Below are 16,333 nucleotides of genomic sequence, written 5' to 3' on the forward strand. Positions count from 1 at the left end.
CAGGAACCGTGTTGCTTTTGCTCTTCATGGCCCCTGGCACCCAGTCCAGTGCCTGGACATAGTAGGTATGCAATAAATACTTGACAGACGAAGGACAGAAGGGACTAAAGTATATTTAAAACACCTGCCAACCTGCACGCCCCCAGCTCTGCACCAAGAAAGCAGCTCATTATCAGAATGTGGATGATTTATTCAAAGAGAAATGAGGAGGCAGCCTCCAGGTACCATTTCTTTGAGACTAAAATACAACTGAGGAAAAAAACCCAGCTGACCTTAAACCTTACCTAGAAAACATTTTCAGTCACTTGATACTGGATTCATTGTTCTAGACTTTTGGAGCATGTCTAATATTTGTGTGGAAAGATTAATTCTTGCATCAGGACTAATAGATGTGATCTCAGTGAGTACTCAGGACACCTGCTCGTGTTCTAATCAGCAAAACATTCACTGAATCCATTCTTCTTTTGGTCTCTGGGAAATTAATTGTACAAAGCAGTTTAGATCAGTTTAGTGAAATATGTATGTATTTCACACATGTGCACACACAGGAGCCAATTTTTTAGACCTATCCATTAGCCCCTAAATCCTTTTCTGAAAGGTAGATTCCTGTACAGTGTGGTACACGTATCACCGATCACATGTACTGTTCAAGAAACGTGAGATGATTACATAGCTGTGCATTTGTTTTAATACATCAGAAAAAAGTATGACACACCAGAACCATGATTTTATGGACAGTGATGTTTAGGATGAACCACGGTAGGCATTTAAGTTGTTTTTGAAGTGAATGGATTTAGGGGAGTACGCTGAGTAAGTAATAATTCTACAGTTAGTCATGATCCTCAGATATGGCGGAAATCATGCATTTGTGACAATGATTGACGGTTGAGAAACAGTGCTATAGGGGACGATATGGCTTTTGCCCTTTCTCCATGCTCACTGATCATTACCGTTCTTGCTGACAACGTCACAAATGTGCTTCCAAGTTTTTGGTTGCATCAGATTTTCTTCCCTGTCCTGTTCCCCATAAGTCCTGGCGCCTGAGTAAAGTCATGAGTGGACAGATGGATGGATGACTGGATAGACAGATGAATTTTACAGAGTACAACATTTCAAATTTAAGAGTAGGTGTGGACCACTGTGAATGTTTATGCCTTAAGGAAAAGCAGCCCATAGACAACGTTACAGCTCGTGGGGGGCTGGAGGAGCATTGATTTCCTTTTGTAATCAAACAGCGTTTGAACGTGGCATGTCGCTACAAATAACCACCCACTCTCTGAGCGGTCTGCTAACTATACCACCAGCCACAAGAGCAATCTTTCATTGGTGTTATCTTTGCAAAAACCACCTCATTCTGTGGTTTCAAAGCATTCGGAAAGATGATAAAGCTCAAGGTTAGTTTTAGCTAGAGTGGCAGGTTCAGAAAAAAACCAAAGGGAGAGAGAGAAAGCAATATTCATCCATTGATAAATAATTCCAGGTCTGCTGTGGGCGGGGCACTGTTCCAGCCACAGACACCTTCCTTTCTTACAATAGTGATTCGTGGAAGACAAGGAGCCTCGGTGGTTTTGAGAGCCTGCCACCTAAAAGAAATAACATTGTTCAACATCATTTATTCCAACTTTGTATTATGAAAATTCTCACACAGGAAAGTAGACTATGGTGACCATCCTTGTACGCAACACCTAGATTCAACAATGGTTATGGTTTAATGGTTTTGCCATATTTCCTTTTCCAAACTAATTTTTTCCTCCTGAGTCATTTAAAAATAAGTTGCAGTCATCATGACCTTCCTCCTAGATACTTCAGCGTGTATCTCTCAAGGGCAAGGACATTCCCCTGCAGAACTACAGTGCCACAGACACACTTGAGAAAATTCTCTGAATTCCTAGTCTCATTGCCTGTCCACGCCTATTTAAATTGCCCAAATTGTCACACATCATAAAAAAGCTTTTATAGTTATTTTCCTAAGTCAGGATCCAATCAGGATTCTTTTGTTGCATTTGCTCATTCTGTCTCAATCTCTAGAACAGGCCTCCCGCCCAGCCCCCTATGATGTGGGCTATTCGAACAGACCAGGATGTCTCTCTTTCTGGATTTCCTGTGATGTTCCGCTCCATCCTCTCTCCTTGTATTCCTTGTATTGCTTGTAAACTGTAAGGTCTGAAGACCTGATTAGATTCGACACTTCTGGCAGGAGTCCTTCATGGTGAGGAGCTTATGATTTCTCCTTGGACTATGGACTGAGTGGAACTGCAGCCTAATGTCTGTGCAGGAACAATTAAGAACGGACACAGGCTCTGCGCTAACACAAGTTCCTCCACTACCGGATACTGTAAATATTAGTACATTTTGATGTTTTCAGTTGGGTCCTTTGGCCATTCCTACTTCCCTCCTGTCAGTGACTTTGTTCTCAGAAATATCAATAAATCGGACATGCTCGCATGGCCCCTTGCAGGGTACTTTCTGCTAGTCACGTCGAATCCAGTTCACAAAAGCTGAACGTGGTTCCGAAGACACTAGGTGGCGAGCTGTGGTTGCTGTGCCAGCAAATGTTAGTGAGGGGAGCAGTGAGATCCTAAGGATGGACGTTTATGCATTTCACACTTGAACACTGGCCACATCCTCTCTGTAGCCAAGCTGAGGCCGCGGGTCCCTGTAACTGGTACCTGTAAGAACGCTCACTTTTTTTATTCTCTCTGATGTGACAAGGTACCAGATATTCCTTAATGTGTGGCAAAGAGGAAATAAAGACTGCTTGAAGGAATATCACAGCCAGGTGCACCCTTGCTGCCTCTGGGAATGTGTCTGCACAGAGGCGGCAGCACAAACTACTGCCCTGTAGCCTAATGAGTTCACGTGTATTTGCATTTCCCCCAGGAACAGGCAGCAGTTTCCCCGACTCCATTTTATGGCGCTTCCCCTTCAACTGACACTAACACGCGAACCTTTCCCTGTTCCTTCCAACGCGGCCCTGAACTCGGAAGGCGCTGGGTGTCTAAGAACCCCCAGGGTTGGTGGTCGAGTGCCCTCTGGTGGGCAGTGGGAAGAATGCATGCAGCCAAATCATTTCCCTAAGTATGTTTTTCATGGAAAATAATATGCGTACATTTTAAGCAAATCTATGCTCTTAAAAAAAAAAATCCTGCACCTACATTTGCATTCCTGAAAATAATTCATGCGTAGCAAAGTTTTATATTTCCCTGAAACAAAGTGCTTAATAGTTTCAAGCAGGGTGGCATCGCCACAGGAGTTCAAGCACACGGAGACTGGATTCAGGAGAAGCGGCTTTACTGAACCTTTGGTCTGAGACACCGTAAACGCCTTGAGGGTCTTATCTCAATCCATTCCTCAGGGCTGCCCCACCTGGAAAGGGTCATGCCTTTAACCCCGAGCCCCCGGGTTGGTGTCCTCCCACGTGGACTTACCCCTCTACAACCACCTTCCTCCCACCTCTGTCAAAACCAGAACTTGAATCTTCCTCCCCTAAGGATAAGTGGCCAGGGCAGTTGAGCCGCTCCGCGCACACGAGGGCTCACGGCCTTAAGTCCAAGCGGGGAAGCGCCCGGAGCGCAGAGGATTGCATCCTCCAGAGGACACCGCCCGGGGCAGCGAGGGCGGCGGCGGGGGTTAGGGGCGCAGGGTGGTGCGGGGAGCAGGCGGTCGCCGCCCCCCTCCGCACGGCTCCGCACTCCTGGCACGCAGGCGGGCTGCGACAGTGCCATGTAAGGCCTGCCCCAAGCATGCCCGCGTGGCTACGGTCGAGGGTGCTAAACTAGGGGATGGCGTCTGCGTCTAGGTACAAATGCGGGGGCAGAGGTGTCGCCGGGAGGTGCAGTCACTCAGATGAGTCGCTCAAGAGTGAGGCCATCACCCGAGGGTCGTGTGAGCCAGCTTCTCGGGACAAAAATTTAATCGCTGATCGAGTCAAAGCTGCGCTGTTCGGTGTCTAAAGGTGTCAGCAGGCTCCTTCCGGAAGCACATTAACCCAGGCCAGGAGCCCTCCGGGGCCCGCTGGGGAAACCCGTTACCAAGAGGGTTTGGGAGAAAACGCGCGGCCCCAGACCACTTCCATTCTCATCTTCGCTCCCCACAGCGTGTTTCCTCGGGTCTCTCCGCCTTAAATCCCACAGCATGCGGTGCGGCAGGAGGCCCTGCCTGCCACAACCGTGGGGGCCTGGCCTTCCTCTTCCCTGCTGGGATAGCCCCAACTCTCAGCCATTGTGCCCCCTGCGGCCCTTCAGGAAACGGGCGATGAGAGGGTGCGCCACTATTGCTTCCTGACCAGAAACGTCCCTCAGCAGTAAGAGGCAAGGTCACACAGCACAGAGAGGAAGAGGAGCAAGGGCTTCTGCAAAACAGATAAGCCCCAGTCATTCGTCTGCCTGCACTGCTGCCAGCCTGGTCCGAGCCACCAGACCTCTGACCTCCCACCTGGATGACCGCCAGCCTCCTCGCTGGGCTCTGGCTTCCCCGGCCTCCATTACGTCTCCTTTCCCTCTGTTCTCAACACGACAGGAAGAGTAAGCACATTAAGCCTCAGGTCAGGCCGTGTCACTCAGCTCAAACCGCTCAGCGGTTTCCCATCTCATGCAGACTGAAGGCCTATGAGCCCCAGGTAATCCAGCTGCTGCCACCAGCTCGCCTGTCCCAGGCTCCCTCTCTGACTTCATCCCCATGCATATTTCCCCTCCTCACTCCACTCCAGCCCCACGGACTCTAAAACATTCCATGCATGCTCCTGCCTCAGGGCCTTAGCGCTTGCTGTTCCCTCTGCCTGGAATGCTCTTCCCCCAGATATCCACACAGTTCATTCACAACACTTCCATTTTTCTCCCCCATCAATACATGGTATTTATTACATTGTAGGCTTTCAGTGCTGATACAAGAAAAATGGTATGGCTAGTTATTTTGTTCTTAAATGTTATGAAGAGTTGTGCTGAAATCTGCCAATCTCTGCTGATATAAAAATGCAGTTCCCAAAACACAGCTGTCAAAACACTGTGGGAAGTTTTGCAATACTGTGTTTCATTTTAAAGTGATGAAATGCTTGGCCAGTTAAGACATAATTGTGAGTAACTGGATTATTTTGTTCAGTGTAGGATCTCATTATATAGAACAAGAAATTGATATGTTAAAAGTAGAAAAGAAAGTCTCTTCAATAAGCGGTGTTGGGAAAACTGGACAGCTGCATGCAAAAGAAAGAAAGTAGACCATTATCTTATACCATACACAAAAATTAACTCAAAATGGATTAAAGACGTGAATGTAAGACCTGAAACCATGAAACTTCTGGAAGAAAACATAGGCAGTACACTCTGATATTGGTCTTAGCAGTACCTTTTTGAATATGTCTTCTGTAGTGAGGGATACAAAAGAGAAAACAAACAAACGGGACTACATCCAACTACAAAGCTTCTGCACAGCAAAGGAAACCATCAACTAAACAAAAAGACAACCTACCAATTGGGAGAAGATCTTTGCAAACCATATATCTAAGGGGTTAATATCCAAAATATGTTAAGAACTCATACAACTCAACAACAAGAAAAACTAACAACTCGATCAAAAAATGGGCAGAAGATATGAACAGATATTTGTCCAAAGAAGATATATAGATGGCCAACAGGCACATGAAAAGATGCTCAGGGGCCAGCCCCGTGGCCAAGTCAAGTTCGCCCGCTCTGCTTTGGTGGCCCAGGGTTCAGATCCTGGGCGCAGACATGGTACCACTCATTAGGCCATGTTGAGGTGGCATCCCACATGCCACAACTAGAAGGACCCACAGCTAAAATACACAACTCTGTTCTGGGGGGATTTGGGGAGAAAAAAGCAGGGGAAAAAAAAAAGAAGATTGGGAACAGTTGTTAGCTCAGGTGCCAATCTTTAAAAAAAAAATGATGCTCAACATCACTAATTATTAGGGAAATGCAAATCAAAACCACAAGGAGATATCACCTCATGCCCTTCAGAATGGCTATTATTAAAAAGACAATAAATAACAAGTGTTGGAGAGGATATGGGGAAAAGGGAACCCTTGTGCACTGTTGGTGGGAAGGTAAACTGGTGCAGCCACTATGGAAAATAGTATGGAGATCCCTCAGAAAATTAAAAATAGAAATACCATATGACCCACCTAATCCACTACTGGGTATATATTCAAATAACACAAAAACACTAATTCAAAAAGATACATGTACCTCTGTGTTCATTGCAGCATTATTCATAATAGGCAAGATCTGGAAACAACCTAAGTGCTCATTGACAGAGGAATCAATAAAGGAGATGTGGTGTATTTATACAATGGAATACTATTCAGCCATAAAAAGAGGAGATCTTGCCATTTGTGACAGCCTAGATGGACCTCAAGGGTATTACGCTAAGTGAAATAAGTCAGAGAAACACAAATACCTAATTAAGTCACTCATATTTGGAAGATAAAATAATAACAACAAACAAACCGACACAAAGAATACATTGGTGGCTACCAGAGGGGAAGGGGTTAGGGTAGGGTGAAAGGGATAAAGGGGACGTTTGTGTGGTGACAGACAGCACTGGAATTTTGGTGGTGACAGGCTACACGGAAGTCTAAATATAATGATGTACACCTGAAACTTGGATGCTGCAAACCAATGTTACTTCAATAAAAAATAAATAAATGAAAAAACAGTAAAATTTCCTTGAACACATATGCAGCAAATATAGTTTTGTTATTTCTTTTTTACGCTAGTTTTCTTTAAAAAAAAAAAAACCCAAAACTTTATTGAGGTATGATTGATGTATAAAAGGCTGTACATATTTAATGCATACCACTTGATGAGTTTGGCGATAAGGCCACACCCATGAAACCATCACCATAATCTCGGCCGTAAACATGTAATTCACCTCCCACAATTTCCTCCCATCCTCTTTAAGAACACTTAACCTAAGACCTACCCTCATGACAAATTTAAGTATACAAATTAATACTTAAAACTATATTTATTTGTGTATGTGTCTGTTTTTATGTCAGTACCATACTGTTTTGGTTGCTGTAGCTTTGTAATATATTTTGAAATCAGGAAACGTGATGCCTCCAGCTTTTTTCTTCCTCTGGATTGCTTTGTCTATTTGGGGTCTTTTGTGGTTCCATATGAACATTAGGATTTTATTTTCTCATAAAAAATGCTATTGGGATTTTGGTAGGTAGGGCATTGAATGTATAGATCGCTTTGGGTAGGATGAACATTTAACAACATTAATTCAGTCCAGGAACACAGGATGTCTTTCCGCTTATTTGTGCCTTTTAAAATGTCTTTAATCAATGTTTTATTGTTTTCAGTATACAAGTCTTTACCTCCTTGGTTAAGTTTATTTCTATTTTATTATTTTTGATGTTATTGTCAATGAAATTGTTTTCTTGATTTCCTTTTTGGATAGTGGGTTGTTAGCATATAGAAACACAACTGATTTTTGTATGTTGATTTTGTATCCTGCAACTTTACTGAATTTATTAGTTCTAGTAAATTTTTTGTGGAGTCTTTAGTGTTTTCTACATATAAGTTCATTCCATCTGCAAACAGAGAGAATTTTACTTCTTCCCTTCTGATTTGGATGCCTTTTATTTCTTCTTCTTGCTTAATTGCTCTGGCTAGGACTTCTAGTATGTTCTAGTATGTTGAATAGAAGTGGCAGGAGTGGGCATCCTTGCCTTGTTATGGATCTTAGAGGAAAGCTTTCAATTTCTCACCATTAAGTATCATATTAGCAGTGAGATTTTCATATATGGCCTTTACTGTATTGAAGTAAGTTCCTTCTATGCCTAACTTGTTAAGAGTTTTTATCATGAACAAATGTTGAATTTTGTTAAATGACTTTTCTGCATCTATTGAGATGATATGATTTTTATCCTTCATTCTGTTAATGTGGTGTATCACATTGACTGATTTGCATATATGGAACCATCCTTGCATCCCAGGGATAAATCCCACTTGGTTATGGTATATAATTCTTTTCATCAGTCAACCTATTTAGAGATATTTTTTCCTTTTTCTCCCCAAAGCCCCCCGGTACATAGTTGTATATTTTTAGTTGTAAGTCCTTCTAGTTGTAGCATGTGGGACGCTGCCTCAGTGCAGCTCGATGAACAATGCCATGTCTTTGCCCAGAATCAGAACCGGCGAAACCCTGGGCCGCTGAAGCAGAACGCATGAACTTAACCACTCGGTCACAGGGCCGGCCCCTAGTCAACGTATTTAGTTTCCTTCTTAAATGCTTCCTTGTCAGTGATGTCTTCCTTGACCACCTGACTTAAAACAGCAACTCCTTCCCATTCTCCAGGACCTGCTTTATTTTACTCCATAGCATTTATCAGCAAACATACTAAATAGTCACGTTTGTTTATGGTCTGTCTCCCCCAACCCATCCCTGACCCATGTAAAGCCAGTGAAATCAGGGATTTTAATTTTTTTCTGCTTTGGTCACTTTTTTTTTTTTTTAAAGATTTTATTTTTTTCCTTTTTCTCCCCAAAGCCCCCCAGTACATAGTTGTATATTCTTCGTTGTGGGTCCTTCTAGTTGTGGCATGTGGGACGCCGCCTCAGTGTGGTTTGATGATCAGTGCCATGTCCGCGCTCAGGATTCGAACCAACGAAACACTGGGCCGCCTGCAGCGGAGCAGGCGAACTTAACCACTCGGCCACGGGGCCAGCCCCTTTGGTCACTTTTATAGCCCTTTTACCTAAAAAAAAAAATAGTGCACAGTAGATATGTGTTATGAGCTGAATTGTGTCCTTCCTAAGTTTGTATGTTGAAGCTCTCACCTCCAGAACCTCAGAATGTAACTATATTTGGAGACAGGGCCTTAAAGAGATGATGAAATTGAGGTCATGTGGGCAGGCCCTAAGCTGACTGGTGCCTGGTGAAAGGAGGCAATTTGGGCCTACAACGGGACCCCAGAGATTCACCCTCAGAGAGCAGACTGTGTGAGGAGGCAGCAAAAGGGAGGTCCCCTGCAAGCCAAGGGGCGAGGCCTCCGAGGAAGCCACACCTGCCAGCACATCGATCTGGGATTTCCAGTCTCCAGAACTGTGGGAAAATAAATTCCTGCTGTCTGCCCAGCCTGTGGTGTGGTGTTAGGGCGGCCTGAGGAGACTAATTCAGCATGTAAAGATTTGGTGACTGAATAAATGCCTTTGGAAGGCCTGGAATGCTTGCTTCCTCACAGCTGTGTACTGGCCTCATTGTTTTTCTTCTTCCCACACTAAGATGAGTGTCCATTCTGCAGTCCTCACTCCTAGAGGCGTCTGTTGGCCCCGGGGAAAGCCGGCCTGTGACTAGGGTTTCCCGATGCGCTGTATCAACATGGGGCTGGGCCACGTTTGAGCTCCGCAGGCGCCAGATGCACCAAGGTGCTCTAATGATGCTTTATCCAGCGGCCTGCAGCGTGGGTCAGCAGAGTCGGCAGTCTCCCATAATGACTCTCTGACCGCACTTAGAGTCAGGAAACCCTTTAACCAGAAGGGGCCGTGAAGATCACTGTAACGGTGGAAGCAGCAGTGGTGGTAACAGTAGCTATAATTGTTGTTGTTGCTAACATTTATTGAGCTGTTACTCTGGGTCAGTGTGATGAGCATTCTATACGTTTTAGTTCATTTAATCCTTACGATAACCCAGTAGGCTAATCCTTACTGTCCCTATCTTGCAGATGAGGAAACTGAGGCTCAGAGAAGGAGGCCACAGCCAGAGAAGCAGCAGAAATGGAATCTGTTTTGATGTCTTCCCTCTCACCAAGCTCTGCTTCTCCTCCAGATAACAGCACCCTACTTTCCCTTGAGAGCTCACCCTCCTAACTTGCTCTTCATCCAGGTTGTTCAGATGGGACTGACTCCGCCCCTCAACCCCAGCTCCAAGTGAACCAGGACTGGCCAATCAGAATATTCCACTCCTTCTCACTCTCCACCACCCCCGCTGGTTCAAGGATTGTCATGTGATATGAACTAGTCTAAAGACCCTCCATTCTGGGGTCTTGGACTTCTGGCAGAAATCTTGGGAACAAGAAACTCTTGGTCCTAAGCTGAGAGGATGTCAGCCCTGGACACCACCTTCGGCAGGCTTGGTTCTTCATGTCTCTCCGTCCAGCGGTCCCAGTTCCCAGCAGAGGGACTCTGATGGTCTAGCACAGGCCAGGCCTCCAGTCCACATCGTTGTCTGTGGCTAGGAGGATGGGGTGGGGCACAAACCACCACATAGCATCAATCTCGGATGCCAGGAAAACAGACATGATAAAATGAAGGTCAAAGCTCTTGCCAGTCCCAACCTCTCCATGGGTAAAAATGGGCCCCCATCTGTCCCCATTGACTCCATGACCTGTCTTTGCCAACAAGGTGTTAATAGAATTCTCTAAGCCGTGGGCACAAGGCAAATGGCCCAGCAGATAACATGAATATGGGAATCAAGCCAGGTATGAGCCAATAGATCTAAAACTCTGGCGCTGTGGCCAGGCCACATGCCTGCCTCGATATGTTGCTTCTAACACAACACAGGCCAATGAACAAGGGACCAAAAATGGCCCCCAGGCTGCCAGTTGGCAACCCCTGCAAAGCTGCTAAATAGTGCCCCTTTGGGCTGGATGCCTATCTTCCTATGAGGAATTCTAGCCAATTCATCAGCCAACAGTCTCTATATGATTGAGAGGTGACACCAAGGAAACAAAGACCTGGAAAATATGTCCTTTTTATGTGAGGGATAAAGAAACAAAGAGTGGATACAGCATTTGACTTCACAAAGCTTGCAGTCTAATTAAAGAGATGTGACAAATGCAAGAGAAAGTGGTCACTGCATGGGTCCCTTCCTTGGATAGGCCCAAGCTGGGGTCTGTCAAGGGTACAGGAGCTGGCAGAGGCAGGTGGCCACAATGGCCACTTCAATAATTTGGCATATGACTCTTACACTGCAGAGAAATCCAGGACAGGAAAGAGAGGCATCTCTTCAATGACGGGACACGCTCTCTCCCATGGTCCTCTTGGTTTGCCCTCTCTCTTGTTTATTCAGGAGAAGGGTCACATTTTATTATTACTGAGCACTTGGTAACCCCATGGGCAGAGGGCCATCTTCCGTATTTACAACACAAGTTGTAAAGATGAGAGAGCAGCCCACTCAAGAATGAGAGGGCTGTCAATCAGCTGGGCCTTCTGTGCTTTTATATCCGTTTTCCTGCAGCTGCGCCACCTCAGCTTGATCTGAGGGAGAATCTCAGTTAACAATTCTCTCAGAGCTGATGGTTGCAAGGAGTTAACGGGAGACCGGTAGCTCCTGGGCAAAAACTTAGCGTAGCCGAGGGGAGGCCTTGGATTGCCACGGATTGTTTCTCCGGTTGGGTAGGTCACGCTCTTCTCTCTGCTTACACAGGAGACAGCTGACTGCATGTTGTGAAAAAGGAGTGTGAAAGAGATGGATTGCAGCACAAAATAGTGACAATAAGCCCCTGGATGACATCACGTTTGGTTTGATAGCCATGGGGGCAATGCGAAGGTTCTCCTGTGACAACAAATACTTCTGCTTGTCCCCTCTCTTTTGTAAACTACACACCCAAGAAGTCCACCCAACAGTGGAGGAAAAGGCAGGCACATGTGCCAAAGGCGCAGCCCCCTCTGAAATAGGATCATGACAGAGCGCACACATTCTGGCTCCAGAGAGCCACGGGCCGAAGGTCACGAGCGATTTCTGCATAATCCAGGGCAGGCTGCTGCTTTGGCTGGGCTGTGTCAACAAGTTATTACCTTTGCAGTTGGGACCTACTGAAGGGTGGGGACCCTAGGCACAGACATGCTTGCCTCTGACACGCAGACAGACGCAATCCATAGACTAAGCTCGCACTGCGGCTCCACCACATTCATTTTCACGGTGCCTGATACATTTCCCGGCACACCGACACTTCCAGGAGCCTGGAAGGGTCGGAGTTATGCTTGAGATTCTTCGATGGTAACGCCCTTCGTGAGAGCACACACAGCCACCCACAGCCTCTCATGTCATTTGTATTAGTTTTCAAGACCTGCTTCTTTTAATTTGTGTCTGTCTACCCACTCAATTGCTCCAACAACAGGAGGACACCTCCCAAAGCGGCCACTTGCCTGAGTGCCCCCAGAGAAAGGTCTTTGCTTCTGCAACAAAGTCTTTCTGCTCTTGAGAAGGACAGAGAGAAGTAACCTCTGGCCTCAGGGACGGGGGCAGGGGCTGTGGAGCTGTGGTCTAGCAGTCCATTCCCCATCACTGGCCCGCCATGATTGCCACTATTAGCTAGGACGTGGGTGCCATCTCTTGTAGCAAGATCCTCAGCTTCCCCAACTGAAAAGAAGAGATTGGTTTCGATTCCCTCATCCCTTCCAGCTCTTAACAATTTGATTCTAAAGATCTCAAGTCAGAAAGGAGTTGGAAGCTAAAATAGTGCAATCCTTCGATTTTGCAGAAGAAACAGAGTCCTAAGCAGGTGAAGTGAGGTATACAGTCTCACAGCTAATTAGCTGCACGTGTGGAGGGCTGTGTGTGGGGTCTGAGTGTGCATACGAGCGTGTGTGCAGTGTGCATGCACGGAAGGGGTCAGAGCGGGGGAGGTGGAGAGCTAAGTGCAGAGAGAGAACATCTCTTTCCTTTCCCAGGTCACCCCAGAGATTTTCTTGACTTTACAGGTGGAACTGAAGATAAATGGATTAGCCAGGTGAATAAACCTGTATTAAAAACTTTCTGAAAAATCAATTTGAGAGAGAAGATTTGGGAAAATAAAATATGATCAGCTCTGTCAGAGAGCTTGAATGAATCGATGCCTGCAAGTCGGGTAAACACTTTCTGATCTACGGCTCCCACGGCGTCCGTGCTGGCGGTAGCCGCCTCGGTAATTGGACCGTGCGATGAGGCCAGACCAGAATGAAAGGCATTCAAAATGATGTTTCTTCAAGTGAAAATTAATTTATTTGCTGACCAACAAAGACCAAAGTAATTTCAGAATTTTAAGGATGGTGAGACATCATAAGATTGTTTACGCTTCTCATCCCCTCCTTAAATTAGACATGGAACCTGCATGGAAATGAAAGAGAAACAGGTCTCTTTGTCCCCATGCGTGACATTCCAAACACAGACACAATCGGCTAGTCTTTAGAGGAGCGTGGTTTCCTGAGTGGCTCAGGAGCCAGGGGCAGGGGGACAGACAAGAGTCCACAGGGCACTGCCAAGAGCCAGTCTCTATGCCCACGGCAGGAGGGCAACCAAAACAGCGTGGAAAGTCACAAAGGGTTTTCCTTTCTGCTCTGGACTATGTCCACACAAAAGGAGAAGTTAAAGAGAAGTGGCTTTTGGTGCTGGAATGAATCAGCCTCAAACAAGATTAAGTCCCTTGTTGAAATAAAATTCAGACCTGAGGCTGGGAGATGCTAGCAGAAAGGGAAGGCGGGCTGTAGGAAGCAATGATCTGGTTGGCTCTGTAGTGAAGGCAACGTTGGCAGGTGTGAGTTCAAGGATCAAAAAGGTCCGCGCAGCAGCCAGAATGATCTTTCGAATATGACTCTACGCATGTGACTCTCCGCCGTAACCCAGTGGTGTGCTGGGGCCGCCTCTTACCAGCCTGTAACGCTTTGCTTTACAAAATGCCCTTTAACAGAATCCTTTCAGTAAAACAAGTCCTGGAAGGACCTACCGTTTTCACCCAATGGCGCCTCTGTCTGTGCGCATCTCTTTCCAGCACTGAGTTCAGTGACCTCACGTTAGTAGCCCGGAATCCCTCACGATGGGAATATTTACACCAACAAAATGGGCAAACACTACCCAGCCGTCCCCGGCCCCGATTGTTGACCATTCCCCGTCCCGCCACCGCTTAAACCTCCCTTGGGCTTCAAACTGCAGCCGCAGACAATGCAGTCCTTGACCGCGGCCGGCTCGCGTCCGCGCCCCCTGCTTTCTGTCCTCGGCGCACTCGGCCCCGCTCCCGAGCCTCCGCTCTGCTCCTGGGCTGCTCCCTCGGACAGCCTCCTCCCTCCGACAGGAAAGCTCCTGCCCCAGATCTTTGCGTAACAACTGCCTTCCCTTCCTCTTCCAGGCCTCAGCCGAAATGTCACCTCCCCAGAGACCTTCTCTTTAGTCACTGTCACATGGTCCTATTTTCCTTTCTTCACAGGACCTACTATTTCTTGAAATCCTTGTTTGTTTGCTTGGTTATTGTCTGGCCCCTGCTACAACATCCGTTTCCTTGAGCCCAGGGGTCTTCACTCTCTCACCTCCTCAAAGCCCAGCCCAGTGCCTGGTGCATCTCAGGCTCTCAGTCAGTAGCTGACCGGTTGAATGAATGAATGAATGAATCAGTGGTACAGAGCCTCAAACACCACCATGGACCAGTCATCCTTTTTTGGTAAGAATTGCTCCTCCATTTCTGTTTTGAAAGCAGACCATTTCAGGGCGGATCCACGTCCATTGACTAAACCCGTGAGGGAATAAGCGTCTCAGTTTATTTCCTCTTGGGCAAAGGGGCCCAGAACAGCCCTGGGCCATTGGAAGAGGCCAAGCAAGGACCGGGCACCAAATCCAGACTTTCTCATCGAATTCTCCCGCTGAGTGACATTTCTGGGTTCTGTGTCAAGGCCTACAGGCAATCTCACCTGTAAGAAGAGAAATGCAAACTAAAACTCGCTTTAAAAAACCTCTAAGATAGAAAAGATCAAATAATTTGGTAACACATTGTGTTAGAAAATGTGTCAGGACACTCTCATATATGGCTTGTGGAAGCTTAAATTGATACCACCTTTGGCAATATCTATTAAAAATCCAAATGCACATGCCCTTTGCCCTAACAATTCCGCATCTAGGAACTTATCCAACAGATTTCTGCTCACACAGGTGCAAAACTCCAAAGGTAATAGGTTATTAATTATGGCAAAATGTTGGAAACAATCCTCCACAGGCCTCCCGTGTTGTAAATGGTCAGAACCTTAGACTCCTTCATCCCCCACACTGAACCCATCAGCAAATCTGGGCTGCCGCTACTTCAGGGGCATCCTGAATCCAGCCGCTTCTCACCTGCTAATCTGCCTCCATCCTACTCCCCGCCCACCTGGATTGCTGTCAAAGACTCCTCTCGGTCTCTCCCTGTTCACCCTGCAAACACAGCCAAGGCGATCCTGCCAAAACCTAACTCAGAGCTTGTCACTCCTCTGCTCAACATTCCCCATGGTTTCCCATCTCTGAGTAAAACCCAAGGGCCTTGCAGCGTCCCCTAAGACCCCCCCTAGTCTCTGTCCTCGCCCGTCACTCTCCCCCTTGCCCATGCTGCTCCAGCTGCGGCAGCTTCCCTTCCCTTCCTCAGTGTGCCAAGTGCCGGGCCTTTGTACTCGCTGTTCCCCCTACCTGGAAAGTTCTTCTGCTTCCAGACAGCTATGTGGCTCACTTTCTCACTTCCGTGAGGCCTTTGCTCAGACATCACCTTCTCGGTGAGGTCCACGGTGGCCACTCTGTCCACAGTTGCAGCCCTGCCTCCCTCAGCTCCACGAACACCCGCTTCTCCTGCTTTGCCCTCCCCCACCCCTCTAATAAACCATGTGTTTTACTCCTGTATCGTGTGTATTTTCTGTTTCCCCCTCTTGAATGTCAGCTCCTCAGGGGCAGGGATATTTCTCTGATTTCTCTGATATTCTGGCCGTGTCCCCAGAATTGAGAACAGGGCCTGGCACATAGTAGGTGCTCAATAAATATTTGCTGAATGAATGAATCGTCTGCTTGGTTGGCTCTCTGGGCAGTGGTTGCTGACCTCCATGAGTCTTGCGTTCTATTGAAGGACAGAAATCTCCGCGGCTCCTCAGAGGGGGTTAAACGGCATCCCTACCGTGTCATTGGCCTGTACGTCGCCTTCAGCAGAGTCACCTGCTCCTGCCTGACCACACTCAGCAGGCGGAGTCCTGAGTATTCCTAAGACCTGCTCTTTCTTTGGCGCTGCATTGAGGTTGCCATAGAGCATGGGCCAGCTATCCAAATGCCCACAGAGAACACAGGACAGGACATAGAAGTGAGGGACAGGGGTCAGGCCTGGGCTGGGGTAAGGTACCTTCCAGCCTAAGGGGCAACCAGTGCTCAGATCTGGCCAACCAGCGCCAGGCGAGGACGCGGTTTACCATGGTCAGGTCTTCTAATTTTCCAAGAGAAACTGGAAATCTGGATTTTTTTTTAATGGGAGACATCCTAACTTTTAAAAGCAGAAAACTGAAAAATGCTCAAACACTGAGGGTATAATCAAACCCATGCTGGGTCACTGGTGTGAGACCTCTGCATAAACCAAGGGCCCTGCAGAAAGCTGACGAGGACGTCCCTGGGATGGGGG

At 46.9% G+C, this 16,333-nt stretch overlaps 1 protein-coding gene across 1 annotated transcript in view; it reads left to right on the forward strand.

Annotated features, from left to right (window-relative positions):
• The window catches only part of RBL2 (RB transcriptional corepressor like 2), a 77,443-nt gene extending 66,641 nt beyond the window's left edge, over nt 1-10,802 (forward strand). Inside the window, exon 23 of the mRNA XM_070262941.1 lies at nt 9,686-10,802. The gene's annotated coding sequence lies outside the window, so the exon portion shown is untranslated. The remainder of the gene's footprint in view (nt 1-9,685) is intronic.
• The last annotated feature ends 5,531 nt before the right edge of the window (nt 10,803-16,333 follow it).

Source organism: Equus caballus, chromosome 3 (genome assembly GCF_041296265.1).
Source record: "Equus caballus isolate H_3958 breed thoroughbred chromosome 3, TB-T2T, whole genome shotgun sequence".
Taxonomy (NCBI): Eukaryota; Metazoa; Chordata; class Mammalia; order Perissodactyla; family Equidae; genus Equus; species Equus caballus.